We start from the raw sequence: 26150 nt of genomic DNA on the forward strand, positions 1-26150 counted from the left end.
CAAAACTCCTTTCACTGCAGTGGGACCGGAGAATCACAACCGTGTGAGGTCACAGAAGTCTGGCCAAGGTGTCAAAATCAGATTGAAAACCGGCGTATTACTCCCCAGAAAAACAGGCAGGTTTTCTCTCCAGATCTTCCCACATTTTGCTTTTTAAGGTGGAGGGGTGGCATGTTTTGCACCATCATTGTGGGGGCTGGGGCTTTAGAACTGCGAGCAAGCGCGGCTCCTGAGATCAGACCACCTTTTGAAAGGGCAGCCCATCTCAAATCACCATTGAAGTACCTCTCGCTTTAATCACCGGCATTCCTCCCCCACCCCCCAGTGAAGTGAACACCTGTTATTGGGTCACCTACAGGCATTGCCCCTCTAGGCCTCACCCCGTGTAGACCACCCCCTGGCAGTGCCAACCATGTCCCTGACCAGGGACCACACTCGCTTGGTCCTCCTCCTCAGCATGGTCATCACATCTGCTCTCAAATAGTTATTCCCAACGTCATTAAGTCACGCCAGCGGGTGAGAATGTATGACATCCCAGGAAGATATGGCCTTAACCTCTTAGTCTGGTTTTTGAATGATAATGAAGCCTGCCCTTGTTGGGCGTGAACCTGATGACACTGTGGGTGGGGTGTAGTGTTGCGTTGGTGGCGGGATCTCATTATGTCTCTTTAGGTGCGAGTTTCCAGCCATAATGGAATTTGCACACACATCAAACAGGGCCAGCAAATCCCTCCCCCACAGCATGTTTAGTTTAGAACCCCATTCCTACATCCTATCGAAAGCTTCTGCTTATTGGCGAATCATGAACAACTCAACTGGAGTCTCGTTTTCGAGAGGAAAAACCTTCATCAATGAACACCCCTTAACATTAATTCAAACTTCAATAAAAAGGAAAAAGCCAAGTCAGCTTTCTGCAAATCTTCATATTGTGGGATCTTTCGTGCTAACTGCTGTTTCTGGAAGCACTGACACCAATTCGGAGAAGTGGTTTTACTAACGGTCTCCAAAGGCAATGGCCACTCTGTTCTTTGGTCACTGATGGACGAATCAATATGGTATTCCAAATGCACCCAGAACAGATCTTCCCAGGTATAAATAAAGGCAGAAACTGCAGCTTACAGCACATATGATTGGTGTAAGATTTAAATACTGACAACTTGAAATCAGTTAGAAAAGATGGTTTCAAGTGGCAGTTCCCATGGTAGCCAATTAATAGCATCATATCTTACAGCACAGGAGGAAGTTATTCCACCCAAAATGCCTGTACTGACTCTTTGAAAGAGTTATCTCACTTTTCCCAAGGCCCCACTCTTTGACCATAGCCAATTGTTAATGGCTATGTTGTCAATATCAGCCGTGCTGTTCTTTCATGGTGGCTTTCAAATCAGCGGAAAAATTATTTCTTCTAATATGTAGCATTTTTAGTACTTCCTGCTGCACACACAAACTTTCACCGTAAAATTACCTTGCAGCAGATAAGCAAAGTGAATTGGCTGTGTGTTTATCCTTGTAAACTTCAATAGTAACAAGCTAAAAAATCTGGGAAAAGGAAATTCCAGTAGGATTATTGCTAATATTGAAGGAAACCAAACTGCAATAAAAATGGAGCATTGTTGATGGGGCAACGACAGGTATGGCAGGGTAAGCCTCTCTCCTCTTGTTCTATCTTACTCCTGCTCTTCATGCTGCACAAGATGGTCACAGATGTCTCTGAATTACAGACACCATATTAATACATTCTAGATTTATCCAAATTTCCAAGGTGGTTTTATGTATCAAAGGGGTCAAAGAGATTTCAACACTGAAGTCAAAGGAAGATTGGTTTGGAAGAATCTCATACTACTTAGTATTGTCATTAACCACACAACTTCTTTAGCTGGAATAACCCAAGATTATTTATATATTTTTAAAAGGTTTTGAACAGTACAGACCAATTGTGCAGAATGGGCTGTTTCTTTTTCATAGATTCTGTCAGTTAATGACTGAAAGGCAACAAAAAAGTAGGAAAATTTAAAACAAATACACTTACGTAGAATCCCAAATGATAGTTCCTCAAATCGACAATTTTGGATTTACTGTGTTTAACTTCCAAAAGAGCTAAGGTTCAGAGAAACTCATCAATGTCAGTAAGTGAAGGGTATGACAATCAGCAACAGCTGGTTTCAGAGTAGCAAAGACTGCTCATTCATCATAGGATGTGTCCTCTAAATGTTCACTTGATCTTTGCATTGACCATTTTTGTGTAATTGTTCACATGCATTATAGTACTTTTTTCAATAATCGGGGGATGGGACGGGGAACATGTGGTGGGGAAGCCCTTTAACCATTTGTTAATTTATTAAATTGAATTTAAATGAAGTTTGCGCCCTTTCTGGTTAGGAACCTTGTTACGTCACTGGTGAGGGGTGGGGAAAATCTGACGACAAGATCTCATTGGCAAGATTCTTATTCCGTGATCTCTAGGAATTTCCCCCGGCCTAGAAAATTCCCCCCGTTCTAGTCACCCTCCATATGCACCCCCCATCACATGGTTTCACTCCAGTGTTAAGCAGATTAGCACAGAGAATAATACATGTTGACCCATTTTGCCATCAAATCACCATTTAAAAAATTACCCATTTTAATTAGATTTCTCCCATTCAGAGAGGGTTGTGTGACTTGATAAAGTGCATTAAAGGGTCCAAATAAAATGTGATCACTGGGAAAGTCGGTACATCAGATCAAATATGAAAGAGAAGCGGAATATGTTAGAAATGCTCAGGATGTTGCTGGACTTGCTGAGTATTTCCTTTGACTCTCTCAGATTCCCAACATTCGCAGTATCTCACGCTTTATATTGGCTAAATCATGAATGTAGATTGACTGCACAGAGACCTCTGACTTTGAAAGAAAATGACCAGTGAACAGAAACTGACAAGAAAACATGAAGCTGAAGATTTATTTGAGAAGAATTTGCACTCAAGCTGCAAGATGTCATGAATGCTGAATGAGAGAGTTGTTCCAGTTTCAGCATCAGGCGTGATGGTCATGTATGGCAATATTAAAACACAGCTGTGCACAAACTGGCTGCTACATTTCATGTAATACAAGACTGAATACCACTTCAAAAATACTTAATTGTAAAGCACTTTGGGACATTCAGTGGTCACAAACATGCTCTACAAATGTAAAACTTCTGTTTTCTGTCATGACCCTCAGTGTTGTCAGAGTGGAAAAGGATTTGCCTAGATTCAGTCCAGGTCCTGGTAGTGACTCAATGTGTCACGAGGTTCCTACCGTGAAGACATAATTCTTGTTCATCCCTCCACACATTCCCTACACCCTCAGCAATCACCAACATCCATCCCCGCCATTTGTAATGAAGACATTTTGGTTCAGGTGCATATTGTTCAGATGCTGTTTTGATACCAAATTCAAGACCAGCTATTTCCAAAACCTGTAAATAAACAATCTGTGACCTCAGAATGGTAGTCTGGCCTTTTATTGCAGAAGATGAAGTTGCCAGAACAGGGAGGTGCTTTCTTTTAAACACCTGATAAGATCATCCCCTGAGCAACAACATTTTTTTTCAGAATGTTTTCTTCGAGAGCATCCAGATTAGCCCTGACCTAGATTATGAAAAGAGATAGATAATGATTCCGTAGGGATTACTCATGCCAGATTCTTCACCCCTGCTGCCCACCCTTTATAACATGGTTGGAATAAGCAAAAGAATTCCATAATTAAAATGGTGAACATGAAAATGGTGCGGATCAATAATGAAACAAAATAAACTAAAGCAGTGCCTGATATACAAATATCTGCATGTGTCACTGTCTATATGATTGGTACAGTCTATAAACAACAGGAGCTGCTGAATATAAGTGACCAACTGAATGTGAGCTGTAAGAAAAAGTAGAGGGATTTTTTTATTGGCTGTCTACAGCAGCACACATTGTTGAAAGTATTGTACCTGTGAATGTACAATCAGACTGTGTGCCCTGCAAACAATCAGGTCAAAATGATACATTTGTTGAAAACAGCACCATTCCTAATGGTCAAATGTTGGAGTAAATATTTCCTTTAGAGCAGTCTGAAATACTCTCAAAAGTGCCTTGCTGTTGCTATGAATGCTGCCCTTTACAACATTTGAATGTTGGTACAAATGCCACCCTTGGCAGGGTATATGGCTCTAAATGGCACGCTATCTAAACACTGTTGTAAAGAACAGTTTATCATTTTGTTGTGAAGCAGTATCAAATGAAAATACGTTCACTGCAAATTCTTGCACTCAATAGCCCTTACATTCTGAGGGCAACTAAGTTCCCATCCCTAGTCATGCAATATGTCAACTGCCTGTCCCAAATATTTATCTACCTCTTTGCACTCTGCCAGGCGTTTTAAAATTTGTAAAGATTTCACATTCATCTTGCTGCTGAATTTTTGACATGCACATCATTTCACAAGTCCCTAGCAGTAAAGACTGAATGTTGTACCACACATGCAATTTTTACAACATTGTATTGTATTACTGGTGCAACAAGACATTGACCACTTATATGTCATGTAGTCTCTGTAAACGGGCTTTACACATAATATCCCAGATATCATCTTCGCCATTCCTGAATGTGTCCAGATCCAGCAAAGGCGGTGGGTGGCACAGTGGTATACAGTCGGGAGGGAGTTGTCCCGAGAGTCCTTAACATTGACACTGGACCCCATGAAATCTCATGCCACAACTTCAAACATGGGTAAGGAAACAATCTGCTGATTATCATGTACTGTCCCCCTTCAACTGATGAATCAGCATTCCATCACGTTGAGAACCAGTTGGAAGAAGCACCGAGGGTGGCAAGAGAACAGAATGTACTCTGGGTGGAGGGCTTCACAGACTGAGCTGATGGGGTCCTAAAGGACTGATAGACTGGGAGTGCGGCAGATGGTGAGGGAACCAACAAGAGGAAAAAAACCTCATCTTCACCAACCTGCCTGTTGCAGATGCACCTATCCAACTTAGTATCAACATGAACGGCCGGTGCTTGTGGAGAAAATGTTCCGCCTTCACAATGAGGATACCCTCCATTGTGTTGTGTGATACAACCTCCATGCTCAATGCAATAGCCTCCAAAAGCAACTCAAGATTGGGCATCTATTAGGTACTGTGGGCCATCAGCAGCAGCAGGACTGTACTCAGCCCCAATGTATAATCTCATGACCTGGCATATCCCGCACTCTACCATTACCCCTAAGCTAGGAGATCAATAATGGTTCAATGAAGACAGCAGAGGCAACACCAGGCATATCTAAAAGTAAGGTGTCAATCTGGTAAAGCTACAACACTGGACCACTTCGGTACTAAACAACATAAGCAGCAAGAAAGCCAGAGCTAAGCAATTCCACAACCAATGGATCACATCTAAGCTTTGCAGTCCTTCCACATCCAGCCATGAATGGAGGTAGACAGTGGAACAGTTTATTGGAGGAGGAGGTTCCACAAATATCCCCATTCTCAATGATGAAAGAGCCCAGCATATCAGTGTAAAAGGCTGAAGCATTCGCAACAATCTTCAGTTAGAAATGCCGAGTAAGTGATCCACCTTGGCCTCCTTCTTCGGTCCCCAATATCACAGATGACGGTGTTCAGCCAGTTCAATTCACTCCACCTGATATCAAGAAATGGCTAAAACTGGATACTGTAGAGACTATGGGCCCTGACAATATTCCAGCAATAGTATTGAAGATCTGTGGTCCAAAACTTAATAAACCCCTAGCCAAGTTGTTCCAGTATAGATACAACATTGGCATCCACCTGGCAATGTGGAAAATTGCCCGGGTATATCCCGAACACAAGAAACAGGACAACTCCAACCTGACCAATTACTGCCCCTTCAGTCTGCTTTAGATCATCAATAAAGTGATGGAAGGGAATTGCCACTAACTGCCTCCAACTGTTTGAACCCAACAATAACTTGCTCAAGAACTCTCAGTTTGATTTTCTGCCAGGATCACACAGCTCCTGAACTCATTACAGCCTTGATTCAAAACTTGACAAAAGTGATGAAGACCCGAGGTGAGGTGACACCAAAGTCGCATTTGACTGATTTTGGCATCAAGATGCCCCAGCAAAACTGGAGTTAGTGGGAATCGGGGGAAAACATTCCGCAGTTTGAAGTTATATCTGCACAAAGGAAGATGGTTGTGGTGGTTGTTGTGGTGATCAGAGGTCAATCATCTTAGCTCCAGTAGATCACTCCAGGAGACCTTCTGGGTAGTGTCCTAGGCCCAAATATCTTCATTTGCTTCATTAATGACCTTCCTTCCATCATAAAATGCGAAGAGTAGATGTTCACTAATGACTGTGATGTTCGGTATCATTTGTGATTCCTTGGATATTGAAGTAATCCATGTCCAAATGCAGCAAGAACAGGACAATATCAAGGGTTGGCAGACAAGTGGCAAGTAACATTCACTCCACACAAGTGCCAGGCAATGACCATTCCCAACAAGAAAGGACCCAAGCATCACACACACCTTGACGTTCAATGGCATTACCATCGCCGAATCTCCCACAATCAACATCCTTGGGGTTACCACTGACTAGGAACTGAACTGGACTAACCATATAAATTCTGTGACTACAACAGCAGGTTGAAGGTTAGGAATCTTGCGGCGCATAGGTCAGTTCCTGACTCCCCAAAGCCTGTCCACAATCTACAAGTCACAAGTCAGGAGCAAGATGGAACTATTCTGTCCACTTGCCTGGATTAGTGCAACTCTAATCACACTCAAGAAGCTCGACACCATTCAGGACAAAGAAGCTCACTTGATTGCTATCCTTTCCACAAATATTCAATCCCTCCACCACTGATGAGCAGTGCAGCAGTGTGTGCCATTTACAAGATGCACTGCAGGAACTCATCAAGGTTCCTTAGGCAGTACCTTCCAAACCCACCACCGCTACCATTTAGAAGGCCAAGAATAGCAGATACCTAGAAACACTGCCACCTGGAGGTTCCCCTCTAAAATACTCACCATCTTGCCTTCAAAATACACTACTGTTCCCTCACTGTCACCCAAAATCTAGGAATTTCTTCCCTGACAGCCTTCCTTAACATCCCTTCCCTATGCCTCAGGGGCTGCAGTGGTTCAAGAAGGCAGCTCACCACCACCTCCTGAAGGGCAACTAGAAATGGGCAGGAAATGCTGGCTGAGCCAACGACGCCCACATCTCATAAATGAGATGAGAAAAATAGTTTAAGCTTGCTGGAAAATGAGCAATATTGCAGCCATTTGTTTCTTTCTGGAAAAGGCAGGGTGTTGTTTTGGGGAAAAAATGCAGAGAGATTATTAAAAGATTCTATTAGGGTTGTGATCACTGGCAGATTAGTTCAACACCCACTTGCTTTGTGTTTGCATAGAATTGTCAGCTGAGATATATCTGAGTGATTTTTTTCGACCACTAGGCAATGCAGTTCTCTACAAATTACATGGTATGCGGATAGAAAGTTTAATAAATATATGCAACTCTATCACTAACAGATTAACAGACTAACTCCTTTGTGACCACTGTACATTTGAAAATTCATGATTTGCTTTCATTTGGTAATTACATTCTAATCAGTTTAGCATTTGATGTGCTGAACCTGAGTTAGGTAATATTTATAAATGCAGCAGGAAAACAATTACCTAATTTTATGCAAAATCTCTAACAGGTCTACCTGGCCTACAGAGAATTCTCATTTTTATTATTTACTCCACTAAACTTGTTGTAACTCAGAGATTTCAAAATTAGATTATTTTAACAAATCAGACAGTTAATCGTGGAAGATTTAACCTTTACGAATACCATATTAGACATTAACCTTTTTGTTAACCTTTAGTTCAGGGAAAACATACCACAAAATTACATCTCGATTAACTGGTGCGACAAAAGGGTCAGATCAACAATTTTGTGCCAGTCCTTATTGTGATTTTAGAACTATGAATGCCTTTAGCACTGCTGCCTCACAGCGCCAGGGACCCAGGTCACTGTGTAGAGTTTGCACTTTCTCCCCATATCTGAGTGGGTTTCCTTCGGGCGTTCCGGTTTCTTCCCACAGTTCAAAGACGTGAGGATTCGGTTGAATGGCCATGCTAAATTGACCCTTAGAATCAGGGGGATTAGCAGGGTAAATATGTGGGGTTACAGGGATAGGCCCTGGGTGAGATTGTTGTCAGTGCAGTCTCGATGGGTACCTTCAGTGTTGTGGAGATTCTATGATTTAAAAACTTGCAGACAAGGATTGCCTGTTCAAAGATTTCCAGGACACTTTTGATCAATTACGGCACCTGTACAGAATACAGTCTTCACTGTAAAACTTTCCTTTTTAGGTAAAATGTACCTAAATGTTCAAAACTCTACACCAATCACAAATAAAAAAAAACAAGCAGATGATTAAATGCTGGCCTTGTGAGTAATGTCTGTGTCTCAAGAACGGATTTAAGAAAAAGACAAATAAACTAAGCCCTCGAAGCCCAAACAACAATTTATCCTTACATTTCTTACTTGCTGGCCTGATGTACAAGTGAAAGGAGTTTTCAGCACCTTTAGTTCACTGATGACTGAATCGTAAATCAGATGATCAAGACTTGTTGGCACCAGCGACTAACGACTCATGCAGTTTAATGAGAGCATCAGCTTTAAATCTTTCATGTGGCTGCTGAGAATATACAGTCATAAAGTCTAAAGCCCGGGTACCTCTGGGTGAGAGACACGAGGTGGGTTGCATTTACATGCAGATTGCTCATTGCTTCCAGGGTCAGTACTGAAACACTAACTGACAGCAACACTGAAAAGGAGCCTATTCACTGACCGATCGCTCTTACAGCAAGGTGATTGTTACACTGAGCATAATGGAATGAGAAATGAATTCTGAAAAGCTCGTTTCAAGCCATTCAAATTAATATGTTGCTTGTATTAGAATGGGTAGAATATCCAAAACTACCAGATTGTAGCAAACTGTGTGGGAAAGCAAGATGTTCAAAAAACATGAATAAAATGAGGACGCGTGCAGTGAGTCAAGAACCAAACTAATGAATTTAATACAGAAAAATGGAAACTGCATCCATGATTACAATTAACTTCACTGATTTTTTCTGGATGGTGGGGTCTGGCTTCCCACCACCTGAAATGTCGGCAGGGAGCACATCATCACTGACTCCAAGTGACCCAAATCCGTTCCATGGTCAAATGAGCATTGAGTTGCGCAGTTGGGAAGGAAGTCCCCACCTTGGAGAAATTGCGTTGGGATGCCTGAGACTAAATCCAGGCACCAAAGTAAGTTCAAAGGACCCTGGGGTGGGGAGGGTAGGGAAGGCCTGGGAGGACACAAAGAGAGTGATTAGGATTTCAGGGGGAGGTCCCGAGGTCACTTGGCCTTGTGGCTGACTTCAAAAAGGCAGTTTGGGATGGTGGCATGCTGCCCCCACCTCCCACATTCCCACTCGAGATCTACCTATCTCAGATGCAATTGTCCTTGAATGTACCGATAAGAATGCCCACCACACAGTCTCTGTAGAGACAAAGTCCCACTTCACAAGAAGGGCCCATTCATTGTGTTGAAGGCTGGTATCACGGTGCTAAGTGCTTAAATTATAGGAGCCAATCAAAGGCTGGGAACTCACTTGCTGACATCCAATGGTCCGTTCACCATCAACAAAGCACAGGTTAGGAATATTATAGAATACTTCCCACTTGCCTAAAGGAGTGCAGTCCCAACAACACCAGATGTTTCACACCACCCAGGGAAAAGCAGTCAGTCTGATCAGCAGTGCATCTAATATATAATAGTCACTCCCTCTATCTCTGGCACACCTTGCATGCCATCCACAAGATGTATTACAGCAACTCACCAAGATTTATTCCAAATCACAGGCCCTCCTACCTAGAAAGACAAGGGGTGTAGATGAATGGGAATACCATCTGCTGCAAGTTCCCCTGCAAGTCACTGCTGTTCCTTCACTGGGACTGAGTCAGAAACCTGGAATTCCCTTCCTATTAGCGCCGCAGATGTACCTAAACTACATGGACTTCACCTGTGCAAAAATGCTGCTTGCCATGAGCTTCTTGAGGGTAATTAAGAGATAGGCAGTAAATGATGGTAATTCCAGCAATGCTGACATTGCAAGAACAGATTTTAAAAATTGAGTTGGGTCAGTTGAATAACATTTCTCATTCCATCAATCCCAATTCCTCAAAATTTCCAGTCCTGTGCGCTTAATAAAAAGAACATTTCATAGCAGATGCTACTTTAGTTTTATTTTGGGAATACCACTGTTAATTATAGCATCCTTTGAATATGAACCTCCAGCTAGTCATATTCTTAATTATATATGTGAATTCAAATTTCAAAACTCAGCAGATGAATCTTCCAAGACCAGTTTATAGTCCAGCCCAACAATACCAAGAGAATGTGGAAAGTATCACATCCATATTTCTCTACTACTCATCTCTGTGGTATTTAATACAATTGTAGAATAAACAATTGATGTAAAAGCAATTTCCTTCCCTAACATTTGAGATCCTAGAGACCAGTCAATGGATTATATAGATTATACTGGGTAATTGATTCGCTGAATCACTAAGATTACATATATGGTTGCGTGGTTAGCACTGCTTTCTCACAGCTCCAGGGATCCAGCTTCAATTCCAACCTCGGGCGACTATCTGTATACAGTTTGAACATTTTCCCCCATGTATGCATGGGTTTCTTCCAGTCGCTCCCTCTTTCAAAGATGTACAGGTTAAGTAAATTGACCATGTTAAATTGCCCCTTGGTGTCCAATGATGCATAGGTTAGGCAGATCAGCCATGATAAATGGCAGGGGATAAGGAGATAGGGCAGGGGACGTCTGGCTGGGTAAGATTCTATTTTGGAGAGTTGGGTGCAGACTCAATGAGCCAAATAGCCTCCTCTGCATGGTGAGATTTCCATGGATTCTACGTTATAGTGCATGGCCAATATTGACAAGTTTGCACTGGAATCATCACTTTTCCATTTAATTACTGCAAGCCACTTCATCTAGTCTCATTGATCAACCATTGAAAGGATTTTACAAGGGGATGTGCTTCAATGTCACATCAGATTTATTTGAATTTTTCTCTAATATGTCACTGAACTCAGATCAATTCAGACTACAGGTGCCACTTTCAGGAAAATAAAACATATGCAATGTAAGCAAAGGTTTAATAGGACAGTCCCCTAGTAATTTTGTCCCTATTTATTTCGAGGACTCTTTACTCGTATGGTGAGATCAGACAAAGAGGTTTAAGAGCTACTACTGATGGAGGTTCCTATGACCGGAATTCTCTGACCTCACTGGTGGTTGGGATTTTCCAGTCCCGCTGCAGTGAATGGAGTTTTGGCTGAGTGCCAAATCCCCCGTTCTTGCTGGCAGCAGTGACGGGTCGAACGAGACCAGAAGATCCCAGCGTTTATCTGGAACTGCACAAATGCCGAAATTCTCCCATTTAATCCCAGGGATGCATTCATACATAATCCATTCCCAGAATGCGAGAATGGAACTTCCAGGTCTGATTGAACAGCGCGTTGATTTTCATACACAAATGAAAATAGCTTAAAAATTAATTTTCTCCTTTTTCTGAACTATGCAACAATATTATTTCCTTGCCAAGGTAATGATGCTTTTTTTTTAATGTTATGTTGAGCGTAGATGTTGCTTTTGTTCTCACTCCTGCAGGCATTTGCATGGTAATTTTAAATGAATTGTCTACTGAAATACGGATATATTTTAGCGTAACAAGGATTAAGAAAAATACTCAAATACATTTCAATCCTCAGGCAGAGCTAATGGAAATGAGTAAATGAAGACTGCAGCTAATGCTTCTGAACACAGCAGAAATATTGTTGTAAATTCTATTAACAAAACCCATTCTGAATTGCCAGACATGCCTCAGGTTAATCAAGCTATCTATGATTGCTAGGCTTCGACCTGGAGAGAATCCAGGTATTAGGTTTTGCTTGGTTGACTGCAGGGTGCTCCCCAGTGATTAGAGGAACATTACCCAGGATCTTTTATATTTTTGGATTTAAGAGTGACAAATAAAGCATAAGGAATCAAGAAACCTGCACAGCAATAAGCTTTGTGCTGACGATTTTCAAAGAAAGGCCTGCTTAAGTGGTTAAAACAGTAATGAGGGGACACGGCAAATCCGTCTTCTGAAATTAAATGCAGCAAATGGAAGAATATTAAATGAGCAGTCGGCCTAGCAGTTTTTGTTACCTGAATACATAAAGCAGAAGATTAGAAATACTACTGGCTTCCACACTGTCATAACTCAGCAAGGACACAATTCAAGAGTGCATATGTACCTCAGTTCACAAAGGTTAGCTGTTAATATCATTCCAGTTGCCGCACCAGCATATCACCATGGCATTACTAACAAGTATGAATGATTGTTCCCCTCCTCTTCCTCATCTATCTGTTAATCCCATAATGACATTGTCTATAACAATGGGGTCAGTTTCTGCATGTACATCCCAAGGTATCCATCTCTGCATCTGTCATCTCCTCCTGACTGTCACGATACTTTACGCCCACATCACCATTCTTGCTGATGGCGAGTGTGGGCACAAAATCATCCCCCAGGTCACAGACTCTCAAACCCAAGGAAATTGTGTTTCCATACCCTGTCCTATCCCTCTATTATCTGGTCAACTCCTTTCCACTCTTCTTTTGGGTATCTTTATTGCTATTAAGAAAACATCACAAATCTCAAGCCTCTGTTCATAACTATCCTTGGCATCAAAATGGTGAATCTATTCTCGAGCTCAGTTACTTCAACATTCTTTCTACACTAATAATCCAAAACAGCACAGAGTACACTAACATTATTCGAAACGTTGTCTTCAACGTCACAGAATCCTTACAGCGCATAAAGAGGCCATTCAGCCCATTGAGTCTGCACCAACCACATTCCCACCCAGGCCTTATTCCCATAACCCCACATATTTACCCCACTAATCCCCTGACACTAGAATCAATTTACCATGGCCAATCAACGTAACCCGACCATTTTTGGACAGTGGGAGGAAATCGGAGCACCCGGAGGAAATCAACACAGACATGGGGAGAATGTGCAAACTCCACACACACAGTGATCCAAGGCCGAAATTGAACCTGAGTCCCTGGCGCTGTGAGGCAGCAGTGCTAATCACTGTACCACCATGCCACCTAACATACTTTATCATCTCTCCCATCTTGCATACCATGGCAAGACTGTAAGACCCTGCCAGTGTGAATGTCAGCAGGATTTTGGCAATCATGTTAACATTACCATTTTGTTGTGTATATGGTGTCTGTCTCTTTTAAAACAGATGTGGAGATGCGGCATTGGACTGGGGTAAACACAGTAAGAAGTCTCACAACACAGGTTAAAGTCCAACAGGTTTATTTGGTGGCAAAAGCTACTAGCTTTCGGAGCGCTGCCCTTTCATCAGGTGAGTGGGAGTTCTATTCACAAACAGGGCATATAAAGACACAATGATTGGAATGTGATTCTTTACAGCTAATCATGTCTTAAAGGTACAGACAATGTGAATGGAGAGAGCATTAAGCACAGGTTAAAGAGATGTGTATTGTCTCCAGACAGGACAGTTAGTGAGATTCTGCAAGTCCAGACAAGTTGTGGGGGTTACATTTGGTGTGACATGAACGCAAGATCCCAGTTGAAGCCATCCTCCTGTACCATGCCTCGGTACAGGAGGAAGGGACAGCCAGCGCTCCGAAAGCTAGTGGTTTTTGCTACCAAGTAAACCTGTTGGACTTTAACCTGGTGTTGTGAGACTTCTTATTGTCTTTAAGACAGCGCAGCAGAAGAGTCGCCTGATTTAAGGAACCAATGGGATCTGAGAGTAAGTGATCACGCCACAGGGTGAAGTCCTCTCTGGGGCAGAATCATCTGGCAGCCATGAGGTTAACATCTTAAAGACTGAAGCACAACTTCAGGGCAGCCTAGAACTGCAACTCCTGTACCTAGTTTCTCTCATCAACAAGTGCCTTTTATTTCAAACAAAGTCTGAAGTATCTTGACAACTTCTGGCATGCCACAACATAACACATTTCAAAGCAAACCATCTTCTGTGTGCAATATTTGTTTCCTCATATAAGTTCCTAACAGGACTATTTTCCAGGACTGATGTCATGTATTACTGGTTCTAATGTAGACACAAATAATCAAGAATTTGATGGTGATAGATAATAATGATGTTCTTAAGGACATTAAATCTTGCACACACACAGAGTTTCACACTTTTATAAGGCCAGTTGCAATCATTAGATAGATCACATATATCAGATCATAGAATCCCTACAATGCAGAAGGAGGCCATTTGGCCCATCAAGTCTGCACCAACCACCCAGGTCCTATCCCCATAACCCCTGCTAATCCCACTGACACTACGGTCAATTCAGCATGGCTAATCAACTTAACCCGCGCATCTTTGGACTGTGGGAGAAAACAGGATCACCTGGAGGAAACGGGGAGAAGATGCAAACTCCACACAACCCGAGGCTGGAACTGAACCTGGGTCCATGGCGCTGTGAAAAGCAGCGGTGCTAACCACTCTGCCACCAAAAGATGGGTTCAGATAAATCTCAGGGAGCAAACCAATATTATGTGGCAGGAGCTACCATCAATGCTCATTAAATCACATCATTGTAAAGTGCATTTTGCAGTGATAAGGCATCTTCTTGTTAGTGGCTCTGTTTGACAGAAAAACTGAGGACTTAAAATGGGACCTCTCTCCAAATTTGCTAATGATCTCATCAGTTTATAACTATGCATAACCTGAAGACACTGAATTGTCAGAACATTTGAGAAATGCAGCAAATTAAAGGCGATTAACGGAGTTGTAGAAGGGACAAATAATTGGCAGTGAAATTCGACACAGAAAAACGTGAAGTTGTATATTTTGATCAGAAGAATTGGGAGATCACTTAGTGCTTGGAAGTCACAAGTCTAAGTGGGATAGGAAACCAAAGGGGTCTCAGAGTGCAAATAAACCAATCATGAAAACCAGGTCATTAAAAAAAGCATTGAATTTTCTCAAATTTATATCTTTAACATATAGAAGCTATGTTAAACCTGTATTGAACCTTGGTTAGACCACACTTCAGATTGTGTGTCGTTCTGATTGCCATGTCATGTTATAGATGTCCTACAGAGGGTGCAAAAAAAGCAATGGGTGGATATAATGTTAGGCTGGATCTCTTTTCCCTTGAAAAAGGAAGGCCGATAGAACAGGGGTCTTCAAAGTTATGGAAGGCTTCAATACAGTGGATGCAGAATGAATGGGGAAGGGGGCGGGGGCAGATTCTTCAGTAGTTCATGCTGGTCCCACTGGCAGCCCATCCATTCCCATGCAGAGGAGTGGGGTGACATCAGCGGAAATCCCAATGATAGTGCCAGGTCCAAAGAATCCTGCCGCCAGGGTTTCACTTCCTGCCGCTGAGAAACATGTGGTTGGGAGGCCGGAAAACTCTCTCCCCATGCCTCTTCTTGGAGGGAAGAACATAACTAGAGGGTATTCATATAAAATAGTGAACTAAGTAATCCATGAAGGAATTCAGAAGAAATGTCTTCGCCCAAAGAGTGGTGAGAATGTGGAACGTGCTTCCAAAGGGAGTGCTTGAAGTGAATAGTAATGTAACATTTAAGGAGAAGTTTGACAAGCACGAGAGAAGAAGGGTCAAGACGGTTATAATGGCAGATTTAGATGAGGAAAGATGGAAGTAGATTCAAGTAGAAGATAAATACTAGCACGTGCTGGTTGGGTGCCATGGTCTGTTCTGTGCCATATAGTTTTAAGTTAGGGGCTGCATCTGTATCGTCAGAAGCTATCAGTTGCCTTGCTTACGGATGCCACTCATGCCGAAGAAATAAGTGCACTAGCAATGCTACAAAATTATCAAGGAACATCCTCCAGTTACTTTCCAGGAAATACACTGGATAGAATCTATTATAATAAATTAACATTGCTGCAATATGGAAAGGGATAGAATAATTAGAAAATAAATTAGTTGGATATGACCTGCACTGATAGATTTCAGGACCATTAATGCACACACTACACTCATTATAAAGAATATTTATATATTCCAAATATCTGGTCTCAAAACATGATAATGAATTTTTCCACATTTCAAAAACTCTTTTTTCCCTTTAAGTTGCCAAACACAAAACGTCCCTCAGACCAATGCAATCAGCAGCAATTTAAGACAACATTTTTCAGTATGGGGATGGCACAGTGGCTAGCACTTTTGCCTCAGTGCCAGGGACCCAGATTCAATTCCAGCCTTGGGTCACTGTGTGGAGTTTGCACATTCTTCCTGTGTCTGCATGGGTTTCCTTCGGGTTCTTTGGCTTCCTCCCACACTCCAAAGATAGAGTCATAGATAAAGGTTTACAGCATGGAAACAGGTCCTTTGGCCCAACTTGTCCAAGCCACCATTTTTTTTTTTTATAAACCCTCAAGCTAATCCCAATTGCCCGCATTTGACCCATATCCCTCTATGCCCATTGTACCCACGTAACTATCTAAATGCTTTTTAAAAGACAACATTGTACCCGCCTCTACTACTACCTCTGGCAGCTTTTTCAAGACACTCACCATCCTCTGTGTGAAAAAATTGCCCATCTGGACACTTTTGTATCTCTCCCCTCTTACCTTAAACCAAGCCCTCTAGTCTTAGATTCCCCTACCTTTGGGAAAAGATATTGACTATTCAGCTGATCTGTGCCCCTCATTATTTTATAGACCTCTATAAGGTCACCCCTCAGTCTCCAGAGAAAAAAGTCCCAGTCTATCCAGCCTCTCTGTATAACTCAATCCATCAAATCCTGGTAGCATCCTAGTAAATCTTTTCTGCACTCTAGTTTAATAATATCCTTTCTATAATAGGGTGACCAGAATTGCATACAATATTCCCAATTGTGGCCTTACCAATGTCTTGTACAACTTCAACAAGACATTCCAACTCCTGTAATCAATATTCTGATCGATGAAATCAAGCATGCTAAATGCCTTCTTCACCACTCTGTCCACCTGTCACTCCACTTTCAAGGAGCTATGAATGTGTATCCCTCGATCTCTTTGTTCTGTAACTCTCCCCAATGTCCTATCATTAACTGATTAAGTCCTGCCTTGGTTCAATCTACCAAAATGCATCACGTCGCATTTGTCTAAACTAAACTCCATCTGCCATTTGTCAGCCCACTGGCCCAATTGATCAAGATCCAGTTGCAATTGGAGATTACTTTTTTCACTGTCCACTATGCCACCACGCAGGTTAGGCTGACTGGCCATGCAAAATTGCCCCTCAGTGTCCCAAGACGTGTAGGTTAGGGGACTCGTGGGGTTATGAGGATAGGGCATGGGTAAGATGATCTGGCAGAAAGTCAGTGCAGACGTCTGCACTATAGGCAGTCTATGAATAAAGCAATTTTTGTTTTCAAAATATTCCTTGCATGTTTAAGAGTGTTAACTTGATAAAATTTGATTAATACAGCAAAAAGGGTTTATCACATAAAAGAAGTATTTCAAATCACAAGGCCTAACCATCAGCTGTGAATATGATTCTAAAACTTAAAAATTGCTTTAAAAATCATACAAAACTATTCTATGGTTAGACTGAGGTCAGAGGTAGCCAGTCCGTCATTTAAAAAAAAATCCTCAGTTTACAAAATAGACCTTTTAGCATTGAATGTTTCTTGCCTCCAAAACAAAAGCCTCCCCGAAGACATGTAAACAAGCGCAAGTAATGAAAACTCCAAATCATGATTAATTCACTGAGGATACATGGTCAGATTTCTGCTCAAAGTGTCCACAATGTTCCAATCAGCGATGGAACTGCTTTGCCCGACACTGATGAGACAGTAGACTACCACTTACACAGATACAATTTTTCTAACTGAACTTCTGATCCATGAAGCAGAAGAGCTTTCCCAGCACAGGAATCTGCATAGAAAGCAGTATTAGAGAATCTCTGACAAAGCCAATATTATAGCCTAGTTGCTGTGTTCTGAGCAGCGTCTAAAGACACCAAAGCTTTTCAGTGCATTAGTAATTTAGTGCATGAGTGAATGGGTGGGTTAAATGGGTAGAGTGGCAGTTGGGTGGGGTAGGTAGGTGGGTGAGTGGGCAGGTGGGTTGGGGGATTGTCATGGCAGATTGAGGAAGGGCTAGTCAGACCTAGTCCGAGGGTTTGTCAAACACTGGGGGATAATCAAGTCAGGTCAGGTGCATAGACAGATAGTAGGGGCTAGTGGGTTGGAGATTTGTAGGTCGGGGATTAATCAGAACAGGTTGTGAGGGAGTCAGGTCAGGGGTGTAGTCATCGTGGGGGGCCAGGGGGTTAGTCAGATGGTGGGGGCGAGTCAGCTCGGCCAGGGCCAGAAAATCCAGCCCTAGATTTTCCTGCCTAATGTTTCCTTGGGTAACTATCCAAGCAAGGAAGCTGGAATTGTCCAAGTCTGACTCTAACTTAAGAGTTGGAGACAGTTTCAGAAGTTCCCGGGCATCAGGGAAATTGGTCATTGAAAGTTCAAACTGCCCACAGATTTAATGCACTGGGACTTTGAAGGGACCTAATACGCTTGTCAGGTCATACATCCGGTTTCTAACAATTCAGAGGCCAGGAGATCTGGCCAATATTTTTAAAACAACCTGAAGAGATTGCAGGATCTCAAAGTGCACTGAAACCAATTTGCTCTAAAATATCACAATCTCTGGTATCAGTTACACCTGCATCAGAGGAGTTGCTCTAAAAAGAATTAAAAGCGCCTTCAGTAAAACAGCAACCCGTGCTGGACAAAAGTAAACTTGCGAAGTAATTTAGCATCTGTGATGTCCAACTATGGTTTAATTAGTGGATTGAGAGGTACGGGCCTATTTGTCACCGCAGAGTAGAGCTTTATCGTTCAGTTAAATCCATGGACAGAGTGAGGCAGGGATCTTCACAAGCCCTGCGCCTACCCTGCTTTTATTGGTATTTATATAAGAGCTTAAAGCTGATAATGTCAGAACACATTCTGTACTTAATAACAAGCAGCCATTAAACACTCACTGAAGCAGGCTGTGTGAAAATCAGATACAATCATCATCAGGCTGGAGCAGCCCGAATCAATAGATGCTTACGTAACACATTGATCCCAATAAGGATTATCTGGAGCTGGCACCCACACTTACAAGTCAACAGAATCTTAAAAGTCCAGTCTAAGAGTAAAAGCAGAATAAAGATGCTTTATTTGCTAATGCCTTTACTCCAAACAACAAGGAACAGAAAAGTTGTTAGTTTCAGCAGCACCGTGCTAATCCAAGATAATTAATTGTCGACAACTTTGCAGGATTCTTCACCTTTCAAATATGGCAACAAATTCTTAACTCAAAATTCAGAGAATCTGGATCTTACTGGGAGGAATCACGCTTCACACCATCAGTTTAACCAAGCCAAAAAAACTTTGCGGTTTTATGTATGAAATGCAATTTGAAATAGACGGTCAAGCATTTTTGCCCTCGTCTAGTCATTACAGCCATCAGTGCTTCAAATTACTTCACGTAACTTTAGTTAAGGATCCAATTATAAATATCTGCATTTGGTTAATTTTGTAGAAAGAGTGATGCTCCAGCCTCAAGGGATCATTGACCCTCACAAAGAAGCTGCCTCAGACACCAGATGACAAACTTTCACACCCTCTTCCTGGAACCTTTTTGCTGCTGCTCCGTTTGAGGAGCCAGCATATCCCTCTATCAAAGTTGACAATGTGTGGCACACAAAATACTGCTTTAATTCTTGAATCCCTGTAACAGAGGAGTAGCAGCCCAAACATTGGAGATGCTGCTTTGGTTTTTTACTGGATGGATGGGATTTAATGAGTTTGACCAGAGGGAGGGACAATATGGTGGGGTGTCTCAGCCGCCATTTAAGATGGCGAACCTGCCTCAATACCCAAGCGGGAGGCCTGAGGAATTAATTGCCCATCAGGCACTTGAATAGTCACTGCATGCCTGGATTAAGAATCCTGTGGGTAAATATCTCACCTGCCAACAGTTGCTGGCCAAAGGTACTTAACCAACCAGATACCCAAAATCAATGAGGGGCCACAAAACCCAAAGGTGAGTGAGGGCAAAGTGGGGGTCACAGGGAAGTGGGGGCAGGGGGAGGGTCAAAGGCCAGGTCAGGAGAGTGGCTTTCAGCATTATCCCACACCTGACCCAATTCTGGGTCCATCGGTCAGGCTCTGAGTGCCTGACAAAGGGGCAACTCTTCCTCCTCCTCCTGATCCCAGAGGAGCTGCTAGGAAAATCGATAGGCAAGCACTTCAGGTGGTGAGGAAGAACCACATGGCTCCTATTTAAAACCTAAGCCACCCAACTAAATTCCAGTAGGCTCAAGGAATCATGGCTGGAATTGTCCGAATGTTCATTCCAGCAGGATTCTCTGGTCCTGCTGCAGTGAATGGAGGATTTGGTTGTGCGCCAAATTCTCCTTCGGCGGTGGAGGGTTAGGAGTAGCCAGAAAATTTTGGCCAGAATTTTACTGTCCTTCCCGAAAAGGGAATCGGAGCGGGCGAGCGGCAGACCATGGGAGGGTCGGTTGACCTTAGCGTGATTTTAGGGTTTTGGGACAAGTGAGGCTGTAAAATCCCGCCACATATCTATTTTTCCATGGGATGTGGGCATCACTGACAAGGCCAGAGGTTGTTGTCCATCCCTAATTGCCCTTAAAAAGTTGGTGGAGAGCCAGCTTCTTGAACTGCTGTGGTGTAGATACACCCACTGTGCTGTTAGGGAGGGAGCTCTAGGATTTGATTTTGATCCATTGATGGTGAAGGAATGGCAAAATGGTTCCAATTCAAAAATGGTGTGTGGATTGGAGGGGAACTTGCAGGGCTGAAGAAGGACCACATGAATCTGCTCACCTTATGCTTCTAGGCGGGAGAGATACTGAGTTTGGAAAAGGAGCCTTGGATAAGTTGTTTCTGTGCATCTTATATCTACTACACCTTGGGCAGAATTTTCCTATCCTGTCCACCACATGAATTGTAGCAGGCAGGACACGGACAATGCAAAGGTCTGTTGACCTCGTGCGGGATTCTTCCACCTTGGGGTGAGAAGGGCCAGTATGCACAGTAGTGGAGGGAGTGAATGTTTAAGTTGGTGGATGGGGTGTCAATCAACTGAACTGCTTTATCCCAAATGGTGTTGTGCTCCTTGATTGCTGTTGAAGGCTGGGTATTTTTAGATGAGTAACTCATCTCCTGACTCTCCCAGCACCTGGCTCTTTATAACCTGTATAACCATTTACAGGACACAAGTCGAGAGTTTGATTAAACGTTCTCCACTCACCTGGCTGAGTGAGACATCAAGTACTAACCTCAGAAGCAGAGGCATCAGGGGCACTTCATGCTGATGCAGGTGCAAAAAAACTGCTCCACAGAATTGAACACCTTCATTTTTTTGGTGTAAATTAAACAGTAAAATAATGGTCGTCCTGAACTGTTTCATACTGTCTACTTATTGAATCAAGGTTTATCTTTCACTTGTCATTGTGTTTTTGTGGGATGTGGCCATAGCTGGCACAGTCAGCATTTATTGCCCTTCACCAACTGCCCTTAAGAAGGTGATCATGATGTGCCACCTTCTTGAACGACTGCAGGAGTTCCATCATTTTAAACAAATGGTGGCATCTTTCCAAGTCAGGATGTCATGCGACTGGGGGAAACTTGCAGATTATGGTTGCCATGTACTTGCTATCCTTATCCTTCTAGGTGGTAGAGGTCTCTAGTTTGCAAGCTATTTCTAGCACTTAAAGGAAATGGTGCATCACTTACTAGTTATGAATGCATGCATCACCAGTTACTGATCCACAAACTAACCTCGGACGGTTATGAGCCCCTCCTCAACTTGCTAGAAAACTGGATGCCATGGATATTAAGTGGGTAAATTCTTGAGAAGAGTCAGCATCACCAGCTCTATGACATTTAGCGTGACATTCTCCAAATCAAAGGTAGCAGGGAAACAGTTAAAGTACCAACTTCATTTAAGTCAGACTTAAAATACCAAAGATCTGGGTCAGTAAATTTAAATTTAATGTATAGTTTCTCCATTTTATTACATGATGAGAAAGCAGATGCAGAGGTATTCACTGAACTGGGTATCATAATCAGCAATCTGTCAGCTTCCAGATGTGGATGTCTTATCGTGTTTCCAGGAACTCTGCAGAAGGTGATGTTTGATGTACTGCCCCCCGATGCAACTTATTTTAGAAAGCTATTAATTTTCAAACAAATTAATTTAAAGCTATTAATTTTCAAACAAGCCGCACGGTGGCACAGTGGTTAACACTGCTGTCTCACAGCACCAGGGTGCCAGGTTCAATTCCGGCCTCAGATCACTGTCTGCATGGAGTTTGTACATTCTCCCTGTGTCTGTGTAGGTTTCCATCAAGTTCTTTGGTTTCCTCCAACAGTCTAAAGATTTGCAGGTTAGGTTGATTGGCTATGCTAAAATTGATTCAAGTGTCAGGGAAATTAGCAGGGTTGCGGGACTAGGGCCTGGGTGAGATTGTGATCGTTACAGACTCAATGGGCCAAACAGCCTACTGCTGTACTGTAGGGATCCTCCATTTCTTTTCCTCTATGAGCGGTATGTTTTGGCTGTGTAGTGCACAAGAAACAATACAGTGAAAGTATCAGAATATATGTGATAACAATAAATCAAATTAAATCCTCTTGTCAACTTACTTTCCTACTTAACTTGGTGGCATCGGTAAATTTAGTGACCATACATTCAGTCCTCTCATCCAAGTCATTGACGCAGATTGATGATGCCCCGAAAAAATGGCCTCAGAGTACCTGAGGGGGTAGATCTGTGTTGAACAATGGCCCTGTTCCCAGCTCTGGTGGCTTCACAGAACATCAGCTATGGCTCAGAAGTTGATGGTACTTCTGCCTTTAAATCACAAGGGTGCCAATACAGTGATAGACAGAGGTCTGTCTTTTGGCTGAGCCCCACTTACCTGCTTGGGCGGATGAAAAAAACCCCATGACACTCGTTCAAAAAAGAGTCATCTTCGGTGTCATGGAATTATTTATTCCTCAATCAACCACACAAAAAAACAGGTTATCTGGTTACTAACACACTTGCTGTCTGCACGTGTTTGCTGAGTGCATATTGGTTGTCACATTTCCTAAAACAACAGAGACCACATTTCAAAATGTCCTTTATTGGTTCTAAAGTGCTTTCACATCTCTGGTGGTTGTGAAAGCGTTATATAAATGGAAGATTTTTTTTTTCTTTTTGCCACATTTCGACGGGACTACTAAATTCCAGTTGGGAGAGCTACGGACACATCTTTCTTTCATCTGCCCAATGACAAAGGGGACAGTGTTGGAGGAACTCCCAGGCTTCTCTGAGAAAATTCCTCCCTCTCTTCACTTGAAAAGCCAGTTGGGAACTCACACTGCTAAAGTTATAAGTCACTGTACAAGCATTTTGAAGGATAGAGTTGCTAGAGTAAGTTCATCAAGCTAAAAGGAGATCTATTAATCTCACAGCTCAAAGTGATTCCAAATTGGTGTCAATTATAACAATCACTATCTTTGATTTACTCGGGCCTCCACTCTGCTTTGTGAAGACAGATCACCTAAAGTCATGACGACCATCAATGATCTGTACTTACAGAAGACAGTGGGCCCACCTCAGCTTGTAAATGATCTTCTCTCTGGAGGTTGGAGTGTGGTCTCCAAATTTGGCATGGATGGATATGGCTCCATTCTGTCATACCAATGCTGGGAAAATGGGGCCCAGAACATTTCTAAGTCAATGTTTCCCCAGTCCAGGCATAACATAAACATCCCAGTACACTTCAGAACAATCCCCCAAATTACCAGAGGCAAAATTAGAGCACCATATCGTATACAAAAAGAAATCATCACCCAGAAAGGTTCAAAAATGTTTAAAATTTACCTAAAAGGACACTTGGGAGCTAATGTAAATCTTTACCATTTGTAGTATAATTGTTCAGTATACTATACTGTCAAAACCATAAATAGGTCACCTACAAAGATCAAGATGGAGTTACTGATCTGTGATGGGTTAACCATTGATGTTTGTGCCTTGCAAAACACTTAAGAAAACATTATTTTTATTGTAAATAAATTCAGCCTGCTTCAATACAAATGAGGAACAAACACTTGTATTTGTCAATTCAAGCACTGCAAAGTAAATGAGGAGGCTACCTTCAAACACATGATCTGATGGTAGAGTAAAGCTCCCCACATCAAAGTGAATTGCTGCTAGAATGAGAGGTATCTATTCTTTCTGTTCACTGTTAAGTATAACAGCATGAGTCATCAGTATGTTCCACGGATGTAGTTTGTTGTATCACGGCCCCACTAGATCTTATGCAGCGCCTGGGGAAATTCATTGGTCAGAAGTGTAAGCTGGTATTGGGACTGTGCCCATGTACTTATTTCTCAATTGCTGCTGGAGCTGTGAAATCTGTTCCACGACTTGAAGAAAATACTTACATCTTGTACAGTCCCCTTCCCAACTAAGCAATCTCAATACACTTTACAATCAATTAAGTACTTTTGATGTGTAGTTAATGTTGTTTGCACATAAATAAAGTTTCCACAAAGGGCAATGACTGAGCAATTAATCTGCTCTCCATAGTGTTGATGGAGGAGTGTTGGCAAGAACACCAGGTAAGCTCCGCTGCTTATCTCTCCATCTGAATAGACAGCCATAAAGCCTTGATTTAATGTGAAGTTTGAAAGACAACATATCAGACAGAGCAGTACTCAGTTAATAATGCTTCCAGGACAGGTGGCACGATGGCACAGTGGTTAGCACAGCTGCCTCACAGCACTAAGGACCTGGGTTTGCTTCCCGGCTCGGGTCAATGTCTGTGCTGAGTTTGCACATTTTCTCCATATCTGCGTGGGTTTCCTCCGGGTGCTCCAGTTTCCTCCCACAGTCTGAAAGAAGTGCTGGTTAGGTGCACTGTGGGAGAATTTGGCGTGGCCAATGTGTCCGAACAGGTGCTGGAGTGTGACGACTAGGCAATTTTCACAGTAACTTCATTGCAGTGTTAATGTGAGCCCACTAATAAATAAACTTATAAAAGGAATCCCAACAAATTACAGAACAACTTCCACAGTAACTGAAGCATTTTTACATTCGGGCTCATAATTTGTGATACATTTCTTCAAACTTGAAATCCGAATCAAGCCTCTGGCCTGAGCTATCTTCACTGTGCTCCACTTCAGACACACTGGATGGAGGGAGCTACATTTGTCTGTGTTATTTCATGAATTATGGATCTTTTTCACATGCTAACCTGCCAGGTATGTCAAACATGTCATGGCTACACAAGGAAAATAACAAATTCTCAGGTGACTGAGGCGAGAAATGAAGTCTTGATCTGCTTTTAACAGCAAACTAGCTGTAATGAAAATTTGCCAGGGCAAATGGTGGATTTGTCCAAACATTTCACCGTCAGCACTGGAACTCCAGCATCTCTCAAAAGTGTAGCTCAAGATGATTTGGTTACAAAAACCTTAAAAACTGTTGGAATGCAAACTCATGCAGTTTATGTTTGGGCAACTCTGTTGTGTGAACGTCGGTTGGGCTGCATGATCATTTCACTGAGATTTTGAACTCATGGGGCGGTCAATCCAGCTGGATCTTCCTGGGTCAGTCTAATTGTAAGGGCAGTGCGAACTTCTGGCCTGGAAAGGAAGCCTATTAAATGGGCAGAATGCAAAATCTGGTGTTGCTCTTGAATAATTTAAAGATGAATGGAGTGTATTTTGCAAAAAAAATACAGGAAACAGAAATGCATTCTGGCTGCTCAGGAATGGTGTAATGCCTTGCTACACGTTAATGTCTTGTTAATTATTTGGTGATGGTTTGTTAATGTCACTGGCATTCAAAGAATCTACAGCGCAAAAGTAAGCCGTCTGGCCCATCGAGCCTGCACCAACAACAATCTCACTCACGTAACCCCACATGTTTACCTTCCTAATCCCCCTTGACATTAAGGGGCAACTTAGCATGGCCAATCCACCCAACCCACACATCTTTGGAATGTGGGAGGAAATCAGA

The 26150-nt window shown here is 42.4% G+C and overlaps 1 protein-coding gene across 15 annotated transcripts in view; it reads right to left on the reverse strand.

Moving 5' to 3' along the window:
- LOC145342912 (receptor-type tyrosine-protein phosphatase delta) overlaps positions 1-26150 on the reverse strand; it is a 563551-nt gene that overhangs the window by 321758 nt on the left and 215643 nt on the right. The window lies entirely within an intron of this gene.

This window comes from Carcharhinus amblyrhynchos, chromosome 5 (genome assembly GCF_965287045.1).
Source record: "Carcharhinus amblyrhynchos chromosome 5, sCarAmb.v2.hapA, whole genome shotgun sequence".
NCBI lineage: Eukaryota > Metazoa > Chordata > Chondrichthyes > Carcharhiniformes > Carcharhinidae > Carcharhinus > Carcharhinus amblyrhynchos.